General features: G+C 44.8%; 1 protein-coding gene across 3 annotated transcripts in view; it reads right to left on the bottom strand.

Annotated features, from left to right (window-relative positions):
* The window catches only part of TTC27 (tetratricopeptide repeat domain 27), a 676,116-nt gene extending 654,430 nt beyond the window's left edge, over window positions 1-21,686 (bottom strand). For 2 of the 3 annotated variants that reach the window (XM_088474426.1, XM_088474429.1), the window contains exons 1-2: window positions 21,276-21,452; window positions 18,934-19,036 (exon numbers count right to left, since the gene is read on the bottom strand). The gene's annotated coding sequence lies outside the window, so the exon portion shown is untranslated. Of the gene's footprint in view, window positions 1-18,933; window positions 19,037-21,275; window positions 21,453-21,591 lie in introns of those variants that run through there. The other variant, XM_088474427.1, reaches the window with a different exon arrangement.
* Between the last annotated feature and the right edge of the window lie 726 nt (window positions 21,687-22,412).

Genomic DNA, 22,412 nt, shown 5'->3' with positions numbered 1-22,412 from the left:
GGGGGGGTGGTCTGCAAAACACAGGCGTCCCAGTGTGTTCGGACGCCGTTGCAGAGGCGTGCAGAAATTAGCCACTGCAAATCTGTATGCAGTCTGAGGACTCATAGCATGCGATGAAAGAAGCAATTTCTGAGTAAGGCAGTATTTAAAAGAGCACTTGAGGATGATGTATATAAGGAAATTGAGTGTGAATAAATGTGTAGCGCAATACCTTTAATAAAATGGGTTAATAGACATAAATGTTTTTATAGCTTCTTTTGCCAATGTTAAGAGCTATATAAACATTTATGTCTATTAACCCATTTTTTTACAGGTATTGCGCTACACATTTATGTACACACAATTTCCTTATATACATCAACTTCAAGTGATCTTTTAAATACTGCATTACTACCAATAAAGAATTGGGGTGCTTTATTTTTCCTTCATCAGCACAGTATTTATATATTTATAACATTTCTGAGTAAGGTCAGACTTTGTGTAAGTCTGTGTGCGGCTGCGATGGTACTCGATTGTACCAATTTTTTCGCAGTCCTGCTAAACATCACAGATGTGTGCAAGGTAAGGTGGGCGTCCTTATGTAGTGCTGCTGCGGCTTTGTGATCGCAATGGATTAGTATACTATCACAGTTGAACTGCGTGCTTAATCACTATTGCATTCGCAGTAGCGTTCCTTGCTGAATCAGGCCATATGTCAACATTTCACATGTTGACATTCTGAAAATGGCGACTTGTTGACTCTCAACATTTTAACAATGTCGACATAATAACTAACGACATTGTGATGTTGACATTATGAATAGGGGTGTGCACCGGCCACTTTTTGTGTTTGGGTTTTGGATCTGGATCTTTCTTCGTGTTTTGGATCTGGATTGGTTTTGCCAAAACCACTCTTCCGTGTTTTGGGTTCTGGGTTTTGGATCTGTATTTTTTTTTTAAAAAGCATAAAAACAGCTAAAATCACAGAATGTGTTGGTTTTTCTGCTCCTAAACTATTATTAACCCCAATAACCTTAATTTCCACTCATTTCCAGTCTATTCTGAACACCTCACACCTCACAATAGTGTTTTTATGTCCAATAGGTTGCACCGAGGTAGCTGGATGACTATGCTAAGCGACACGAGTGGGTGGCACAAACACGTGGCCCATCTAGGAGTGACACTGCAGTGGCAAATAGGATGGCAGTTTGAAAAACTAGGCCCAAAACAGTACATAATGCAAAGAAAAAAAAGAGGTGCAAGATGGAATTGTCCTTGGGCCCTCCCACCCATCCTTATGTTGTATAAACAGGACATGCACACTTTAACAAACCAATCATTTCAGCGCCAGGGTCTGCCACACAACTGTGGCTGAAATTATTGGTTCGCTTGGGCCCCCACAAAACAAGCTGGCAATTAATCTGTCCCTGCACAAACTGGCTCTATGGAGGCAAGATGTCGTCCTTATCCTCCTCATTCACTACAGCCCACGCATTTCACAAAGACAGAAAAAAAAGAAGAATTTTTTATTCTTTGTGGAGTGCACTTTGGGGGTTACAGCACCCTTTAACGGACAAGCCAGCCGGCCCTTTACTTATGACAGACAGACGCACGCTTGGCGCTACTTTGTTGATGCATGTGCAGCCACAGTGCACACAATTCACAAACACAGAAAATAATTCCTCCACCATTCTGTCAGTGGTGACAGTATCATATGCAGTGACAGTAGACATGTCAGAAATTGTTGGCACGTCCATCAGTCCGGACCAGATGTCCAAACCGGCCCTTGACTTATGACACAGGCGCACGCTTGGCGCTGCTGCTGTGTTGATGCACGTGCGGCTACTGCGCATACATTTCGCACACAAACACAGACAAAAAATAATTGTTTATTTTTTGTGGACTGCACTTTGGGGGTTACACCACCCTTTAACAGACTTATGGGACACAGGTGCACGCTTGGTGCTGCTCCTTTGTTGATGTACGTGCAGCCACAGTGCACACAATTCACAAACACAGAAAATATTTTTTTATTTTGTTTAGAGTGCACTTTGGGGGTTACACCACCCTTTAACAGACGAGCCAGCCGGCCCTTTACTTATGACAGACAGACGCACGCTTGGCACTTCTTTGTTGATGCACGTGCGGCTACTGCGCACACAATTCACAAACACAAAAAATATTTTTTATTTTATGTTTTTGGAGTGCACTTTGGGGGTTACAGCACCCTTTAACGGACAAGCCAGCCGGCCCTTTACTTATGGGACACAGGCGCACGCTTGGCGCTGCTCCTTTGTTGATGCACGTGCAGCCACAGTGCACACAATTCACAAACACAGAAAATTATTTTTTATTTTGTTTGGAGTGCACTTTGGGGGTTACACCACCCTTTAACAGACGAGCCAGCCGGCCCTTTACTTATGACACAGGCGCACGCTTGGCGCTACTTTGTTGATAACCGTGCGGCCACAGTGCACACAATTCACAAACACAGAAAATAATTTTTTATTTTGTTTGGAGTGCACTTTGGCGGTTACAGCACCCTTTAATGGTCAAGCCAGCCGGCCCTTTACTTATGACACAGGCGCACGCTTGGCGCTACTTTGTTGATGCACATGCGGCTACTGCGCACACAATTCACAAACACAGAAAAAAATATATATTATTTGGAGTGCACTTTGGGGGTTACAGCACCCTTTAACGGATGAGCCAGCCGGCCCTTTACTTATGACACAGGCGCACGCTTGGAACTACTTTGTTGATGCACGTGCGGCTACTGCGCACACAGGGCCTGATTCAGAGCCGGACGCTATTTGCGCTCGCTCGTTCAGAAAAAGGGGCCGGATATTTAAATAGAGCGCTCGCTCTTTGCGATCTGTTGACGCCTCTATGTCTGAACGAGCGAACGAAACATGCGCTCGCTATTTTTTATAAACGCCCCCTGGCCGCTCGCATCCTACGTCATCTCCGCTATTTATTAGATTAATCGAGTACATCGAAAGGCGTATGAACTGCTCGCAGTGCTTGTGGTAGGATTTTCCTACCGCAATCATGCGAGCAGTTCAGGCTAAACGACAACCAAGTGATGTGGTCGATGACGCTGCTTTCTTAATTATGCACACCCTTAAAATGCCCGTTTTGACCATTTGGCATGCCTGCGTTCGGATCGCCACTTCCCGTTTTCAAGCACCTTCCCCTGTTACCACCCACAAACGCCTCATTCTGTCACTCAAATTAGCAGGCATTCGCTATTTTGCGAGCACACAATTTCCGACCGCAATGACTGGTTCGCGCATGCATATTACAACCCATACGCATGCGCAGTTGTGCGAACATCGCTCGGAGCGAACGAGCGGCCGCTTACGAGCGGCTCTGAATCAGGCCCACAATTCACAAACACAGAAAAAAAAAATATTATTTGGAGTGCACTTTGGGGGTTACAGCACCCTTTAACGGACGAGCCAGCCGGCCCTTTACTTATGACACAGGCACACGCTTGGCGCTACTTTGTTGATGCACATGCTGCTACTGCGCACACAATTCACAAACACAGAAAAAATATATATTTTTTTGCACTTGGGGGGAGCACCTCTGATGGATAGAGCACCCCCTGGACAACACTACAGCACCCCTTTAGGACTGGGACACTGCACAGGACATTGGAGTGGACACAGCCCCTATGGACAACTGCCTGCACAACACAGCCCAGCCAGCCCCTATGGACTTCGGAGGAGTGGACACAGCTCCTATGGACAACAGCAGCACAGCACAACACAGCCAGCCCCTATGGACTTTGGAGGAGTGGACACAGCCCCTATAGACAACAGCAGCACAGCACAACACAGCCAGCCCCTATGGACTTTGGAGGAGTGGACACAGCCCCTATGGACAACAGCAGCACAGCGCAGCACAGCACAACACTACACTGCACTACACTACACTACACTACACAGTCCAGCCAGCCCTAACTCCCACCCTCCCTCTTCACTGTCCACAGCCGAGTGAGAAAATGGCGCAGACGCGGGTACCTTATATAGATTCCAAAACCCGCGAGACCCGGAAGGCGTGATGATGACGTTTTGCCTCGATTTCAGATCTGAGTCAGGCGAAAAAAGTCGAGCCTGACTCGGATCGGCCTCGGATTGGTGGGGCTCGGGGGGGTTCGGATTTCAGAAATCCGAACCCGCTCACCCATAATTATGAATGTCAATATTGTTAATGTCGACCTAATGACAACATCCCAGGCTCTGCATGCCTCCTGTATTATTGTGAAATAGCAGCACATTGCTGCTTTTCGGACAATTTGAAGATTCAAACTCTGAGGCTACTCGTGAGCACAATCTGTGAGATAAAGGTACTAAGGCAGTAGATACTGACGAGTAAATGACACTCCTGGTGTGCCATGGTGAGACAGAAAACAATTACAGCTGCATTTACTAATAAACAGAGAAAACTCACCGCTTCCACAAAATTTGCACAGCCGCATAGCGCATCCTCATAGAACACGGAGCATGACCAAGTGATGGAGGCTTTTGGTGAGACAAACAATTGAGAGTAGAAAAATATTCGTACTAACTTTATTTATAATGACAGATAAAGGGATTGGTTTACCAAGGTAAATAATTAGGCGCAATCGGGAGGTGATTCTAATAGCTGCTGCTAAAAAGGATGGGAGTAGCCTACTCCCTGATATACGACAATGACAATAAAATTACAGCGCTATACACATATGAATACCACAATGTAAATGATGAATAGATATATAAAAAACATTTAATAAAACATGTAGAATGGCATCAGAATTAATTAAACATGGCGAACATGCTAAGGTAATGACAATATTTAAATGATCAAATAAAAAGAAAAAGCGGAAAAAGACCAATGTCCATGAATAGATTGTTACCACTGTAAATTTGTTGTTCAATGAGCTTGTTCCTATTCATGTCCAGTTCAATTGTAACAAGCTCACTGAGCAACAAATTTATAGTGGTAACAATATATTCATGGACATTGGTCTTTTTCCCCTTTTTCTTTTTATTTGATAATTTAAATATTGTCATTACCTTAGCATGTTCACCATGTTTAATTAATTCTGAAGCCATTCTACATATTTTATTAAATGTTTTTATATATCTATTCATCATTTACATTGTGGTATTCATATGTGTATAGTGCTGTAATTTTATTGTCATTGTTGACAGAGAAAGAGGTCTATTTACTAAGCAGTGTTAGGAGACAGAGTTAAAAGTGATAAGGTGATAAGGTGCCAGCCAATTAGCTCCCAACTGTCATCTCACAGGCTGTGTTTGAAAAATCACAGTTGGGAGCTGATCGGCTGGCACATTATCACTGTCTAATCACATTTCACTCTGTCTCCTAACACTGCTTAGTAAATAGACCCTTAATTTCAGAACTGTTCCAGTATCCCACACACTCTACAAGTAAGGGGAAGCTGTGATTGGCATCTGCTGCTGGCGATATGGACGCTGGAGAAAAGAAGCAACCGACCTTGGTTGTGGCCCCCAAATCACGAGGCTTGGTGCAATTTTGCTCAACTCATTCAGGGGTATTCAATATGGGAGCGATAACATCGTTTTTGTGTTAATATCGCACTTTTGACATCATTATCGCAGGTTTGATTTTTACACCGTATTCAATTTCAAAGACTTATCGCAGTTTTGAAAAGTCTTTGATAAAAAACGGGGATAAGTTTTCACCATTGAATAGGTGTCGAAAAAAAGTGCAGAATTGGGGTTTAGGGGTGCAGGCTTAAAAAAAATAGCCTGCACCCGTGGGAATTACATTTAAAAAAGAACTGTGTCAAAAAAAGTAAAAAAAAAAAATAGGGACACCCCAAAAAATTAATTAAAAAATTGGGGTGAAAAAAAAAATGGGAAAAAATTGTTTAACAATAGGGAAATAGGTTCAGGGCTATTCTGCATGTATGCGGCAGGTGTTTTCTAGAATAGAATTATAGCGGCAGGTGCACAAATGCAGAATTTTTAAAAACTTACTTTAGGGACATAAAAATATGCTAGTACCCATTTTCATGTATCCCAAATTTGATGGGACCACTTAAAAAAACGAAAAAAATAACCTAAGTGCTCTTCTGCAACACTTCTTCAACGTCGGAAAAAAACACCTGCTACGGCTATTTAAATCCCTGACTTTCAATTAAAGGCTAAAACGGGGGTATCCATAGTGCTCCCCCATGTTTTTACTACTTTAGGGGGGTCTTACAATTTTTTTAAGGAAAAATTCGTAACTTTATGCAAATCCAACTTCGGAGTTTCCCGTTTTCGTTAATTTTATATTGAATACGGGTATAAGCGGGAGCGCGCCTGATACTTTAACGCAGGTAAAAACTCCGATATGAAACGTTAACTTCGACAGTGAAGTTAACGTTTCATATTGAATACCCCTCATTGTCTTTTCCTCTTAAGTTTAGACTAACCTTTCCATATATGTTATATTACTGTGACCCTTGTATCCAGCCCATCTATGTCACCCATGTTTGTCTGCCCCCTCCCCTTTAGAATGTAAGCTCTCACGAGCAGTTCCCTCTTCTTTCATGTGCTTCTCCTTCACTTAATTATACTTTAATATACAGCAGCACCCAACCCTTGGCTGCTGACACCCTGCTGCTTATGTAAGTGTTATACAGCAATGTATAAATCATATATTTGTCCTGCATTGTGTGTACTGTTAATAACTGTTTTCTTGTGTGCTCATTTGTATATGTACTGTGTAAGGCGCTGCGGAACCCTTGTGGTGCCATATACATAAAGGATGATAATAATAATAATAAGTACCTTCTCTTTTTAATAAACCTGCTTCTTCTATTGCTGCCATAGTTGCCTATGGTGATGCCAATAAACATGCATGTTTTAGCACTTGAAAGCAGAGGAGGCTGTTAATACCTTTGGTACATATCAAGAAATTACATGTATTATATTATCACCATTTACCTTGTTTACACCCTTTCTCCAGGTAGCACAGTTCTCCCTATGCTTCTAAGGCAGTGGATAGATCCCCTTCCATAGATGTACCCCAACGTCATCAGTTACTGTCGAGTGTAATTCCCTACTATCCATGTGGACATAGAGTGGGAATATAATCCTGTGGTGAGCGAAGAAAACAATAACTTAACGAATAAAATAAGCCAGTAGAAATACTGGGAGAATCTTGATCAGATTTTGTATCCCAGCTCTTTTATACAGGCTGTCTTCCCCTTGGGAGTGTAATGTATGCAATCAGTTATCTAGTATACCTACAGAACTAGTATACCTACAAAACTAGTATACCTACAGAACTAGTATACCTACAGAACTGATTGTCTGGTCTTGACCTATTGCAGCCTCATAGCATAGTTTAGATCTGTATAATATCAGTTGTACTCAGTTGCCCCCAGGTCTTTTGCAAAAGTCTAGATTTATATTACTAGGATGGTGCATGCAAAAGATATACTGGAGACTCATATCCAGAATCACACATAGCGAATACCAGATGACAAATGGTAACTGAACATAACAGGAAGAATACAGCAGTCAGGTGTATAGGTGTGTGCAGGCTCAGGGGAAGAGAATCACTGCTTATCTGCTGATTGCTGTTGTCTCCTCCCCACATTTCAGCCGGCTCCTAAGGAAGAGGCAGCCTTGTTTTGAATCCAAGATGACTGTTGTATTAGTGCTCTATTCGGATATAGCACATTCACATCGGCCATATTGGATTAAAAAAGAAGCTGCCACTAATGTAAGTGCCACTGGAGGCCAGGGTCAAATAAAAAGAATAAAGCACCCTATTCTGTAAATATTCATTGGTTTTATATGATCATGGAACTCTTATGTAACTTGTTTATTTATAGCAAGGGTTGCCGAAGGTCACAATACTGACAGCGGCACCCCAACTGTCAGAATACCGATAGATTGCGGAGGTAAGTATTAGGGTTAGGGGGAAGCTTAGAGTTAGGGTGAGCGGGGGGGTTAGGCTGTGGTAGGGGATAGTTAGGGTTAGGCTGAGGGACGGGAGAGTTAGGGTTAGGCAGTGAGAGGGGAGGGTTAGGGTTAGGCTGCGAGACAGGAGGGTTAGGGTTAGGCTGCAGGAGGGGTGGGTTAAGGTTAGGGAGAGGGTTAGGGTAAGGGTTATAATATGTACAGAAATGTGTCGGGATTCTGACTGCCGGGATGCTGCTGTCGGTATTCTGGCTATCGGTATCCTGACCATCGGGAATCCCGTACCCCGGGCCTCTGATTCAGACCCGCTCTCAAGCGCACAGCGCTCGCAAGCGGGTCGATGGTGGATGGTCCCCCACTGCGCATTCACTGCCTCCGACGTGCACATGCGCGAGACCCGTCCAGCGACGGCTGTTCCGTCGCTACGGATCTCGCTACAAGACGGGGCAGTTGTCGATGTTGATTGACAGCTCGCCCCATTTTGTAGGCGGGGAGGGGGGGTGGTGGTTGCACAAATGCAGGTGTTGCCTTAGGAACGCCTGGCGTTTGTGGGCGGCCTTCCTGCTCTATTAGAGCAGGGAGTCCACTCGGGCTTGCGAGAGCTGAGATCCTACCACAGGGTCTCCACGCAAGCCCGATGGTCACGATAATCGCGACGGGCTCCAGGCTGCTCGCAAAAGTTGTGTGTGTTCGCCCACAGCTTAGCAAGCGGCCTGATGAAAAAAAAAAACGCCCATCAGACCTACTGTATGAGCCGCCTCCGGCAGCGAGCAGGTCTGAATCAGGCCCCCAATCCTATAGCATGGAATGCATTATTTAATATATTTACGGCCCCTCAGTTTACTGATATCTAACCTGAGGACTGCACCCCTTGATGAAGTATCTCTCCCCGCCGAAAGTGATGATGAACAAAATGTATTGGTGGCTTCTAGGAGATATCTTTAGATAACAGGACACTTATTGTGCCCTGGGGGCAGAGAGGATAATAGGACCACATCTGCCAGTCTGCAGTGTTATCCAGATAAGGGCTTTGATTACTCTTCTTTGTGAGTGGATTACTTATTTTATATATTAAACAAGTTTTTGTAAACATTATTATGCCATGGTACGTGTATATTTATTGTGGATATTTGAAGAGCCATATTCCAGTGGCATATGTAATGAGATTATGGGGATTAACCAGCATTTAAGAAGAAGATTATTTTGAGTGGATTCAGATAACCTGTATCTTTATGTGTTGGGTGCGAGGCTTTGCCCAACAGTACTTTACAGATTAAGGTGCACTTGTGACAATGTGATTTTCATAGTTACTTCACCATTGAGAGATTGTTTTCTAATTTTTTTTGTGTACTGTTAAAACAGCTTTATTATATTATGTTACACTGCTTTTGATTAAAATGACTATATCAATATATTGTAGTAACTGTGTGTTTTATGTGAATTAACATAGTGCATTTATATAGGGGAAATCTTCTGACTGCTCTGAGGCTCCACTCTGGATAAAACAGAAAAACACAGACCTAGGTAGCACTAGTAATGGGTAATAGCATCTCAAGCCCTAGAGGTACTGTAGTATGTGTTATACACTAGATTCTTCAATTGCATACCTCTCATACCTGGAAGGGAGTTGGTCGGGACAGGGGCCCACTTAATGGAGTAGCGTACCTACCCTGTTTGTCTCTTGCCCCCCTCTTATCATTATTTGCGCGCAACACCAGTTCACTGCTGCTCTTCCTTCTACCTAACCAATTGCCCGTCGATCAGGACATTGCAGACCCAATCGTGACAACTGGACACAGCCCTTAAATCTGGACTACCTCACTGACACTGGGACAGTTGGGAGATACGCAATTGTATGATCTTTGAAATTATCCCCATTACTATGCAATGCTGTAGGTGTTTTCATGGTCATCTATAGCAAGGAGAATGTTGTGATAAGTAATACAAGAAGAATGTAATATAATTCCTTTTCTATTATAATGCTACGTTCAAAGACATTTTTTACAGAATCATCTTTACTCATGTATTAAACATATAGGAATAGCCGAATAGTCATTTTTCACTCTAAGCCATCACACATATACATACATGCAGGGTGATTACATTTCCTTTTTTAGCTTTAGCTGTCACCTTCTATACTTCAATGTCACACGTGTATTTACACCATTCCGTTTAATAAATGGATGTACATTTTTGTGACATATATAGAATAAAACAATCTATGGACATATGAATGCTAGTAATGTAAAATATAGAATAAATGAGCCTCTGATGAAGAAAACAATTAATGACCAATGTGAACATACAGTATATCCTTTAAATGTCATGTCTTGTTCCTCATCTGCAGAGTATCTAATTACAGTAGGAACCTGATTAAAGTGACTTACTTTATGAGAAAGTACATTTGTTCAAGGGCAGCTCTGTAGAAGTCATTCTATGAATTAAAATGAGCTTAAAAAAAAAATAATCACAGCAGAGGAAGTCAAAGACACAGACAAACAAATGTTATCAGCACTGCAATGATGTATATGGGACCTGATTCAGAGCCGCTCGCAAGCGGCCGCTCGCTCGCTCCGAGCGATGTTCGCACATCTGCGCATGCGTATGGGTCATAATGCGCATGCGCCAACCAGTCATTGCGGTCGGAAATCGTGCACTAGCAAAACAGCGAGGGCCTGCTAATTTGAGTGACAGAATGAGGCGTATGTGGGTGGTAACAGGGGAAGGTGCTTGAAAACGGGGAGTGGAGATCTGAACGCAGGCGTGCCAAATGGTCAAAACGGGCGTTTAATGGGTGTGCATAATTAAGAAAGCAGCGTCATCGACCACGTTACTTGGTTGTCTTTTAGGCTGAACTGTTCGCATGATTGCGGTAGGAAAATCCAACCACAAGCACTGCGAGCAGTTCAGATGCCTTTCGATGTACTCGATTAATCAAATAAATAGCGGAGATGACGTAGGATGCGAGCGGCCAGGGGGCGTCTTTACAAAATAGCGAGCGCATATTTCGTTCACTCGCTCAGACATAGAGGTGTCAACAGACCACAAAGATCACTGGTGATGTCAGTGGGGCCGCCCACAATCGGCAGGCGTTCGCTTGGGAACGTCTCCGTTTGTGAAGCCACCCCCCACCACGCCTACAAAATGGGGCAAGCTGTTGATCAACATCGACAGCCGCCCCTTTTGTAGTGAGCCACGGAGCGAGACAATTTCTCTCTCGCTCCAGGGCTTGCGCACGCGCAGTGCGGCCGCTGCGCTTGCGCAGAGCCCACCATCGACCTGCTTGTGAGCACTCAAGCTCTTGCGAGCGGGTCTGAATCAGGGCCAGTGTGTATGCAGCTTAAGGGAACCTAAGTATTGATGCTCTGGTAAACAGTAATAAAATTAAAGCGCACTATTAATAAGAACTTCTTAAGTTTTCAATTTTGAGTGGCCACCCAGCTCCATGCTTTAATATTGAAAACATAAAACTGTCCACGAACATATGCTGTCCAAAAGTATCACCCTAGTTATTACCACAGGAAATCTTTAATTCAATATGTTAATTTTTTCATGTTAGGTACGATCTGCACAACCAACGATATCGCTGAACGATTTCCATTGAACTTTTCTGTAGTGCAGGACAAATGATATTGGGCTCTATTTATTAACATTATTTTGACTAAAATAAAGTGAAAAAGGGTGTTTTCACACCCTTTTCACATTATTTTAGTGTCATCAGGTGATCGGGTCCCAGTGCAGTATGGGAGATCACCTGATCGGAGGCATGGAGGACATCACCGGAGGCCCAGATCATGCAGGTAAGTGTAATTAAAGGAGAGGGTGGGTTGCGGGGGGTCCGCGATCCCGGGGTCGGGGCTTAGCACCGGGGGGCAGAGCTTAGCGCCGGGGGGTAGCAGCGCGGCCGGTCGGCGCATGCGCGGGCACTTTGTCAGGGTATTTTTGGCGAAAATACCATGACTAGTGTGCGGAGGGGATTCGCAGGGACAGAGCTTTATCGCAAGCTCTGTCCCTGCAAGGGATTTTTAGTAAATCCCTGTGATATTGCCTGAATTTGCAATGCGAGTTCAGTCGATAATATCACACTACAATCTGCATTCAATATGCGGATTGTAGTAAACAGAGCCCATTGGGTGTTCACACTGAAAGATATCTATGAAGATAGATATCTTTCAGTGAAGTCATCTTTCCACTTCTCTGAACATGCTAATCATAATGAAATCGTCCAAGATGGCCCGCATGTACAGATGACCATAGATATCATTATCGTCCATGCCATGTGGGAACGCACATCATTGGTCGTTCACTGCATAAAAATGAACGATATGATTATCATTGAACGATATCATTATCGTCGTTCATATCGTTCATAAAAATCATACCGTGTGTATGCACCTTAAGACTCTCTTTGCCTGAAAGTACCGTTCAGTATTTGGCTGGTAAGTAATATCTGGAGAGACATTAGGTACAGGTGGAAAGAATAAATTCTGTTGTTTTTTTTTTGGTCAGTTTTTTTTCCCCTTAACCCGACATATTTATGGCACTTATTTAAAAACAGCCAATAATAAAATCTGCCTTAATGTGCTCTCTGTGTTGTAACAAACATAGTTATTTCACAAATAATAAAAACAAAAAATCTATTATTTGCACTTTATCAGTTATAGCTGTAATCCCAGAGACTTCTTTTTATTTTATTTTTCAACAAGTTTTGTACCTGTTTAACATGAAAAAAATCTACTATATCCTTCTATGACTATGGGGGAGACATACTGCAAATTTCTTCCAGTTGACTCTACAGCCATTTATAACCCTCACATAGGCAAACACAGGGGGGGTTTCCATCTGCCTGGAACCCCCCTCCCCAGCCCACACCATGACCATAATAGAAATAGCAATATCATGGAATTTTACTAGCACTGCATGTTCTTCTCAGTATCATAAATGAAATAAATAGCACCACCTGTGGATCTTTTTACATGTATCACCCAGTAATAAATAACCTGTGCACCAATTAGGGGATTTGGAAAACATGCACTGTTAGGGATGCACTGCTATAGAACCCAATATTTACATATATGTCCAGGACAGTGTTAGGTTCTTCTGCTGCTCCCCCAGACTCCCAGACTTGCTCCCATGCCCTGGAATGGTGCTCACATCTAAAATAAAAACATTCAGCTCAAGCAGGATGATCCTACTGCTGCATTTAATAACTTACTGTGATCTCTGGTCACTTTGTATGATGCATATTAAAGCTGGATAAATGCTAATTATGCCATCTTCATGGACTGGCCACACTCTCTCTTAAATCACGCATTTGGAAACCCCCCTCTAGAAATCTTGCGTTTGCCACTGCCTCACGTTCACCCCTGAGGAGAGGATCATCTGATCCCTGAGTAAGAGCCCTTTCTCTTTGTACAGCATGGCAGAGGAAGAAGGGCATGGTGCATACTTGCCAACTCTCCCAGAATGGCCAGGGGAGTCCTAAAGAAGGCTAAGATGGCCTCTTGGCAGAGTGTGTTAGTCTCCCGCCGCCACTGGTGACCTGGAGGTTTGGTGATGCATTCTGTATTCATTTGCATTACATACTCTCTCCCCCACTGTAAAATGTAGCGAATCGCAGCTTTGAGCAGTTGGGGCAGTACCGCAATGAGGCGCAGCTCCAAACCCTCACTGTAAAATTAAACGAATCGCAGCTTTCAGCAATGGGGGCAGTACCACAATGAGCGCACTTACAAGGTCCTACTGTAAAATACAGCAAATCGCAGCTTTGAGCAGTGGGGGCAGTACCACAATGAGCACAGCTATAAGCTCCCACTGTAATATACAGCAACTCGCAGCTTTGAGTAGAGGGGGCAGTACCACAAAGAACGCAGCTATAAGCTCCCATTCTAAAATACAGCAAATCGCAGCTTTGAGCAGTGGGGACAGTACCACAATGAGCGCAGCTATAAGCTCCCATTGTAAAATACAGCAAATCGCAGCTTTGAGCAGTGGGGACAGTACCACAAAGAACGCAGCTATAAGCTCCCATTCTAAAATACAGCAAATCGCAGCTTTGAGCAGTGGGGCAGTACCACGATGAGCGCAGCTATAAGCTCCCACTATAAAATACAGCAAATCGCATCTTTGAGCAGTTTGGGCAGTAAAACAATGAGTGCAGCTATAAGCTCCCACTGTAAAATACAGCAAGTCGCAGCTTTGAGCAGTGGGGCAGTACCACAATGAGCGAAGCTATAAGCTCCCACTGTAAAATACAGCGAATCGCATTTTGAGCAGTGGGGGCAGTACCACGATGAGAACACCTATAACCTCCCGCTGTAAAATATAGCGAATCGCATTTTGAGCAGTGGGGCAGTACCACGATGAGCGCAGCTATAAGCTCCCACTGTAAAATATAGCGAATCGCATTTTGAGCAGTGGGGCAGTACCACGATGAGCGCAGTTATAAGCACCCACTGTAAAATATAGCGAATCGAAGCTTTGAGCAGTGGGGGCAGTACCACGATGAGCGCAGTTATAAGCTCCCACTGTAAAATATAGCGAATCGCAGCTTTGAGCAGTGGGGGCAGTACCACAATGAGCGCAGTTATAAGCTCACACTTTGAAATATAGCGAATCGCAGCTTTGAGCAGTGGGGGCAGTACCACGATGAGCGAAACTACAAGCTCCCACTGTAAAATATAGCGAATCACAGCTTTGAACAGTGGGGGCAGTACCACGATGAGCGCAGTTATAAGCTTCCCCTATAAAATACAGTTAATCGTAGCTTTGAGCAGTGGGGGCAGTACCACGATGACCGCAGGTATAAGCTCCTACTGTAAAATACAGCGAATCGCAGCTTTCAGCAGTGGGGGCAGTACCACGATGAGCGCAGTTATAAGCTCCCACTGTAAAATACAGCGAATCGCAGCTTTCAGCAGTGGGGGCAGTACCGCAATGAGGCGCAGGTCCAAGCCCTAACTGTAAAATACAGCGAATCGAGGCTTTCAGCAGTGGGGGCAGTACCACGATGAGCGCAGCTATAAATTCCCACTGTAAAATACAGCGAATCGCAGCTTTGAGCAGTGGAGGCAGTACCACGATGAGCGCAGTAATAAGCACCCACTGTAAAATACAGCAAATCACAGCTTTGAGCAGTGGGGACAGTACCACAATGAGCGAAGCTATAAGCTCCCACTGTAAAATACAGCGAATCGCATTTAGAGCAGTGGGGGCAGTACCACGATGAGCACACCTATAAGCTCCCGCTGTAAAATATAGCGAATCGCATTTTGAGCACTAGGGCAGTACCACAATGAGCGCAGCTATAAGCTCCCACTGTAAAATATAGCGAATCGCATTTTGAGCAGTGGGGCAGTACCACGATGAGCGCAGCTATAAGCTCCCACTGTAAAATATAGCGAATCGCATTTTGAGCAGTGGGGCAGTACCACGATGAGCGCAGTTATAAGCACCCACTGTAAAATATAGCAAATCGCAGCTTTGAGCAGTGGGGGCAGTACCACGATGAGCGCAGTTATAAGCTCCCACTGTAAAATATAGCGAATCGCAGCTTTGAACAGTGGGGGCAGTACCACGATGAGCGCAGTTATAAGCTTCCCCTATAAAATACAGTTAATCGTAGCTTTGAGCAGTGGGGGCAGTACCACGATGACCGCAGGTATAAGCTCCCACTGTAAAATACAGCGAATCGCAGCTTTCAGCAGTGGGGGCAGTACCACGATGAGCGCAGTTATAAGCTCCCACTGTAAAATACAGCGAATCGCAGCTTTCAGCAGTGGGGGCAGTACCGCAATGAGGCGCAGGTCCAAGCCCTAACTGTAAAATACAGAGAATCGAGGCTTTCAGCAGTGGGTGCAGTACCACGATGAGCGCAGTTCCAAGCCCTCACTGCAAAATACAGCAAATCGAGGTGGGGGCAGTACCACGATGAGCGCAGCTATAAGCTCCCACTGTAAAATACAGCAAATCACAGCTTTGAGCAGTGGGGGCAGTAACACGATGAGCGCACCTATAAGCTCCCACTGTAAAATACAGTGAATCGCAGCTTTGAGCAGTTGGGGCAGTACCACGATGAGCGCAGTTATAAGCTCCCACTGTAAAATATAGCGAATCGCAGCTTTGAGCAGTGGGGGCAGTACAACGATGAACGCAGTTATAAGCTCCCACTTTAAAATATAGCGAATCGCAGCTTTGAGCAGTGGGGGCAGTACCACGATGAGCGAAACTACAAGCTCCCACTGTAAAATATAGCAAATCACAGCTTTGAACAGTGGGGGCAGTACCACGATGAGCGCAGTTATAATCTTCCCCTATAAAATACAGTGAATCGCAGCTTTGAGCAGTGGGGGCAGTACCACAATGAGCGCAGCTATAAGCTCCCACTGTAAAATACAGCAAATCGCAGCTTTGAGTAGTGGGGGCAGTACCACGATGAGCGCAGTTATAAGCTCCCATTGTAAAATATAGCGAATCGCAGCTTTGGGCAGTGGGGGCAATACCACGATGACCGCAGTTATAAGTTCCCCCTGTAAAATACAGAAAATTGCAACTTTGAGCAGTGGGGGCAGTATCACGTTGAGCAAAACTACAAGCTCCCACTGTAAAATACAACGAAACGTAGCTTTGAGCAATGGGGGCAGTACCACGATGAGCGCAGCTATAAGCTCCCACTGTAAAATATAGCGAATTACAGCTTTGAGCAGTGGGGACAGTACCACGATGTGTGCAGTTATAAGCTCCCACTGTAAAATACAGCGAATCACATTTTGAGCAGTGGGGGCAGTACCACGATGAGCGCAGTTATAAGCTCCCACTGTAAAATACAGCGAATCGCAGCTTTGAGCAGTGGGGGCAGTACCACGATGAGCGAAACTACAAGCTCCCACTGTAAAATAATACACTGATGGTGTTGCGCTAATTGGATTTGTAATTACAAATAAATACTTAACGTGGCAGAAATTAATTCAAGACACCAAATAAATCTACCATGAATTTAATAAATACACAATAAGCATATCAGTAATGGTATACAAATGACATATAACAATCACCTTAATATTGTAAAAGTCTATCATATATTACCATGGAACCTCTTGATTCCTAATACAAACATGCATAACTGACAGGTTTACTAAAAAAAACATAAAAATCTAAAAAAAATTGTATATTGCATGTAAACTGTGACCAATCTTAATCTGACAGTTCTCACCCGATCAAAGGGCCTGATTCAGAGCCGGATGCAATTAGCGCTCGCACGTCCAGAAAATAGGGGTGGCTATTCAAATGAACTGTTCGCTCTTTGCGGTCTGTTCACGCCTCTAGGTCTTAACGAGCGAACCAAACTTGCGGTCGCTTTTTTGAAAACTACGCCCCCTGGCCGCTCGCATCCTACGTCATGTCCGCTATTTATTAGATTAATCGAGTACATCGACCAGCGTATGAACTGCTCGCAATTCTTGTGGTTGGTTTTTGCTACCACAATCTTGCGAGCAGTTCTGGCTATAAAATAACCCAGTGATGTGGTCAATGACGCTCCTGTTTTAATTATGCACACCCTTAAAACGCCCGTTTTGACCTTTAAGCACGCCTGCGTTCGGATCTCCACTCCCCGTTTTCAAGCACCTTCCCCTGTTACCACCCACATACGCCTCCTCCTGTCACTCAAAGTAGCAGGCATTCGCTATATAGCGAACAAACGATTTTCGGCCGCATGCGTATTATAAACCGTATGCATGCGCAGAAGTGCGAACATCGCTCGGAACGAGCGTACTGACGCTTACGAGCGGCTCTGAATCAGGCCCAAAGTCCACATTTGAGAGTCCTAATAACCCCTTTGATTTTACCTCCGGGTTTTGACAAGGGGTAGCGCTGGAATGTTTTCCAAAGGTGTAAACAATACAATGTTATTTAGGAAACACGGGCTCCATGCTAATTCGAAGCGCACATATAATCCACCTGTATATCCTGAAGAGGTGTAGCGGTTATTGGTATCTCCTACCACCTGGCCAATTTACATGGTTATCCTCTGACGGGGAAATCCTGAGGCTGTAATATGGTCAACACATGACCACCTGGTTATCTCTCCCACTGTAAAATACAGCGAATCGCAGCTTTGAGCAGTGGGGGCAGTACCACGATGAGCGCAGTTATAAGTTCCCACTGTAAAATACAGCGAATCGCAGCTTTGAGCAGTTGGGGCAGTACCACGATGAGCGCAGTTATAAGCTCCCACTGTAAAATACAGTGGATTACAGCTTTGAGCAGTGGGGGCAGTACCACGATGAGCGCAGCTAAAAGCTCCCACTGTAAAATACAGTGAATCACAGCTTTGAGCCGTTGGGCAGTACCACAATGAGCGCAGCTATAATCTCCCACTGTAAAATACAGCGAATCGCAGCTTTGAGCAGTGGGGGCAGTACCACGATGAGCGCAGCTCATACTTGCCTACCCTCCCGATTTGGTCAGAAGCCTCCCGAAAATCGGGTGCTGCTCCCGACCTCCCGGGAAGGCAGGCAATCCTCCCGGCTGCCACCCACCCCTCTTAACCCCCCCCGCATGTACCTTAGAAACTCCCGCAGCGGGGGGGCCATGGCGCGATTCTCGCCGAATCGCGTCATTTTGGCTCCGCCCCCTGCTTTACAATGCCTGCAATATCGGCATTGTGTAGCGGGGGCGGGGCCAAAATTATGCAATCATGTAGCCCCACCCCCGCTCCACCCACAAACACGCATCACCTGGCCAGCCACAGGGGCGGATTGGGAATTTAAAGTGGCCCTGGAAAAAAAGTCTGAAAGCGGCCCTATGTGTGCGCGCCTTCGGCGCGCGCCCGAAAAAGTAGGTGTGGCCACATGACGAGGGGTGTGGCCTTATGGGAAATTTTCACAAGCCACTCCCCCTATTTTTGTTCTGCTGGGGGCATGCCCACATGAGCTGATGGATTTGCCCCCAGTCCCTCTCTGCAGTGAATAAGCACAGCAAGCAAGTGAATGAGTTTTCTTACCTATATGATTTCTCTGCAACGCGGAATCCTCTGAAGAAATTGATCCTCCCAGGACAGGGTGTAGTCACTATTCATGCAGGTGATCACATGGTCTGGAAACCATCTGTTTGTGTCGCAATAAAGCCAATGTTATCATAATGCAACAGAGGTTCAACCAGATAATACATAGTAACAAAAGTTTAGGGGCAGGACAAAATGTGAGTTTCCCTTATCAAACTATTTTATATTAATAAAATATATTTGCTCATTTGGTACCATTTGTATTAATAATATGGTTTCATTACAATTGTCGCTTTACTGAAGATTACTGTACCCCAGTCTTTTCTTCTAATATTACCAGGGGTCCTACTGTCCTATTTGTGTGTCTCCATTACTATCGCCTTGGTGTGCCTCCAGCCCATCCCCACTATGTGCTTCTACAGTGCTATCCTCTGCATCTCTCCAGTGACATCCTCCTGCCCTAGCACATAATAGCCCCCTCCCCAGATAGAGCATAATCTCCCCTTAGCAAAAGGTAAGATTACTAAGATACAGATTTGGGGCCCCCTATTAATGTGAAGAGAGGAAATACATAGTACAGTGTCGACACTGCATACATGGAAGCTAGGTTCCCGGCACCAGTATGCCGACAATACTAAAATGCGGCTTTACCTATTTTAACAGTGTCAGACACTACTAAACACTGCTCCAAGTCTGCACCACCAGGATTGATACATATAAAATGGGGGAATAAATAATGAAACTAATAAAATAAAAAACATAACAGGCCTCCTGCATTCCTAATGGGAGCTGCGCTGCTGCATCCCTGCACAGACTGAAGGGGAAACTCTGGGCGGAGGTAGAGCTGGATTAAGGCTTTGGGGGGGCCTGGGGCACTTAAGACTGGGGGGCCCTAGAGGGCAACATTTGGGAAATGAGGATCAAGTCCTCATGTGCAAGCATTGGACATGCTAATGAAAATGGGGCATGGCCACATAGCACGTCCCCAATTAATTCCACACTGAGGGCATGCACATCACTTTCCTAGATGCTTGGCTGCCCTCCCTAACTTTCCTCCAGCCCACGGGTGTGACAGTACCCAAATAAGGACTGTCACACCTCAGTCGTGATGGATGGGGGGGTATGTACACATACACTGCACATGTACTGTTTTATCTCACACATATACATAGTGTCACACACATACATACTGTCACACACACACACACACACACATACATACATACTGGCACACACATACACTGCACATGTACTGTTTTATCGCACACATACATACTGTCACACACATACATACTGTTACACACATACACTGCACATGTACTGTTTTATCTCGCACATATACATACTGTCACACACACACACATACATACTGTCACACACACACACATACATACTGTCACACACATACACTGCACATGTACTGTTTTATCTCACACACATACACATATACATACTGTCACACACATACATACTGTCACAAACACACACATACACATATACATACTGTTACGCACATACATACTGTCACAAACACAAACATACATACTGTCACACACATACACTGCACATGTACTGTTTTATCTCACACACATTCACATATACATACTGTCACACACATACATACTGTCACACACATACATACTGTCACACACATACACTGCACATGTACTGTTTTATCTCACACACATACATACTGTCACACACATACATACTGTCACAAACACACACATACATACTGTTACACACATACATACTGTCACACACATACACTGCACATGTACTGTTTTATCTCGCACATATACATACTGTCACACACACACATACATACTGTTACACACATACATACATACATACATACTGTCACACACATACACTGCACATGTACTGTTTTATCTCGCACATATACATACTGTCACACACACACATACATACTGTTACACACATACATACTGTCACACACATACACTGCACATGTACTGTTTTATCTCACACACATACACATATACATACTGTCACACACATACATACTGTCACAAACACACACATACACATATACATACTGTCACACACATACATACTGTCACAAACACACACATACATACTGTCACACACATACACTGCACATGTACTGTTTTATCTCACACACATTCACATATACATACTGTCACACACATACATACTGTCACAAACACACACATACATACTGTTACACACATACATACTGTCACACACTTGTCACAAATATACATAGACTGTACATACATACTGTCATAACATAGTCACACATACAGTCACACACTAGTCACAAATACACTTAGACAATATTATAGTGTCCCACTTACCTTACACTCTGCAGCTGCTGCTCCTCCTCCTCTCAGTGCTCCCATCCATGCTGCTCCTGGCCTTGACTTCACAGCCCAGTGTAGCTCCGCCCCCTACTCTGACTCCGCCTCCACCATTCTTCTCAATTAATTTCAGATCGCAGCTACTGTAGCTGCGATCAAAGACTGGGGGGCCCTTCTGAGAGAGAGAGGGAGGGAGGGGGGGGCACTTAAGCAGCCCCCAAGGTCTTGCTGCACCAGCTGCAGTTTGCATACGCAATGTGCGGGGAGTGGAGGTGGGCGGGGCGATGTCCCGGAACTGTGTTGCTTAACTTACCTTTTCCTGCCGGTCCTGGGGCCTCTCCACTTACAATAACAGCGGCCCGGGCACTGCTAGTTGTGACAAGCAGGCAGCGGGCTGCCTGTCAAGAAAGAGCCTAAGCTTCCGACGGGGGACGTATTATAGGGGGCGGGGCCACAGGTGACAAGCGGCCCCACAATCCAATCGGCCCACCGGGAATCTTCCCGCTGTAAGTAACGGCCAATCCGCCCCTGGCCAGCATTGCCTCCTCACGATGGCCTCGCTCCCCCTGTAATGCCGATCTGGCTGCTCCCTCCCGGAAGGGGCAGCCAGAAAGTCGGCAAGCCTGCCGCAGCTATAATATTTCCCCTATAAAATACAGTGAATCGCAGCTTTGAGCATTGGGGGCAGTACCACGATGAGCGCAGTTATAAGTTCCCACTGTAAAATACAGCGAATCGCAGCTTTGAGCAGTGGGGGTAGTACCACGATGAGCGCAGTTATAAGTTCCCACTGTAAAATACAGCGAATCACAGCTTTGAGCAGTTGGGGCAGTACCACATTGAGCGCAGTTATAAGTTCCCACTGTAAAATACAGTGAATCGCAGCTTTGAGCAGAGGGGGCAGTACCGCAATGAGGCGCAGCTCCAAGCCCTCACTGTAAAAATACAGCAAATCGTAGCTTTAAACAGCTGGAGACGAAGCCACAAGGAAGTGATCACAGCACCACTCCTATCAGACAGGGTGACCTGGAGGGGTTGTTAAAGATGTTGGCATGATTGGCATAGTATGGGTTGGTGGGATTGGGCTGAGAATAAGCATGCTAAAAAGGGGGTGCTCCAAAGCCTCACAGTTTA

This window comes from Taudactylus pleione, unplaced genomic scaffold (genome assembly GCF_031769625.1).
Source record: "Taudactylus pleione unplaced genomic scaffold, aTauple2 ptg000154l, whole genome shotgun sequence".
Lineage (NCBI taxonomy): Eukaryota > Metazoa > Chordata > Amphibia > Anura > Myobatrachidae > Taudactylus > Taudactylus pleione.
Note: the sequence above shows the minus strand (reverse complement) of the source record. Positions and strands in the feature narration are given on the sequence as shown.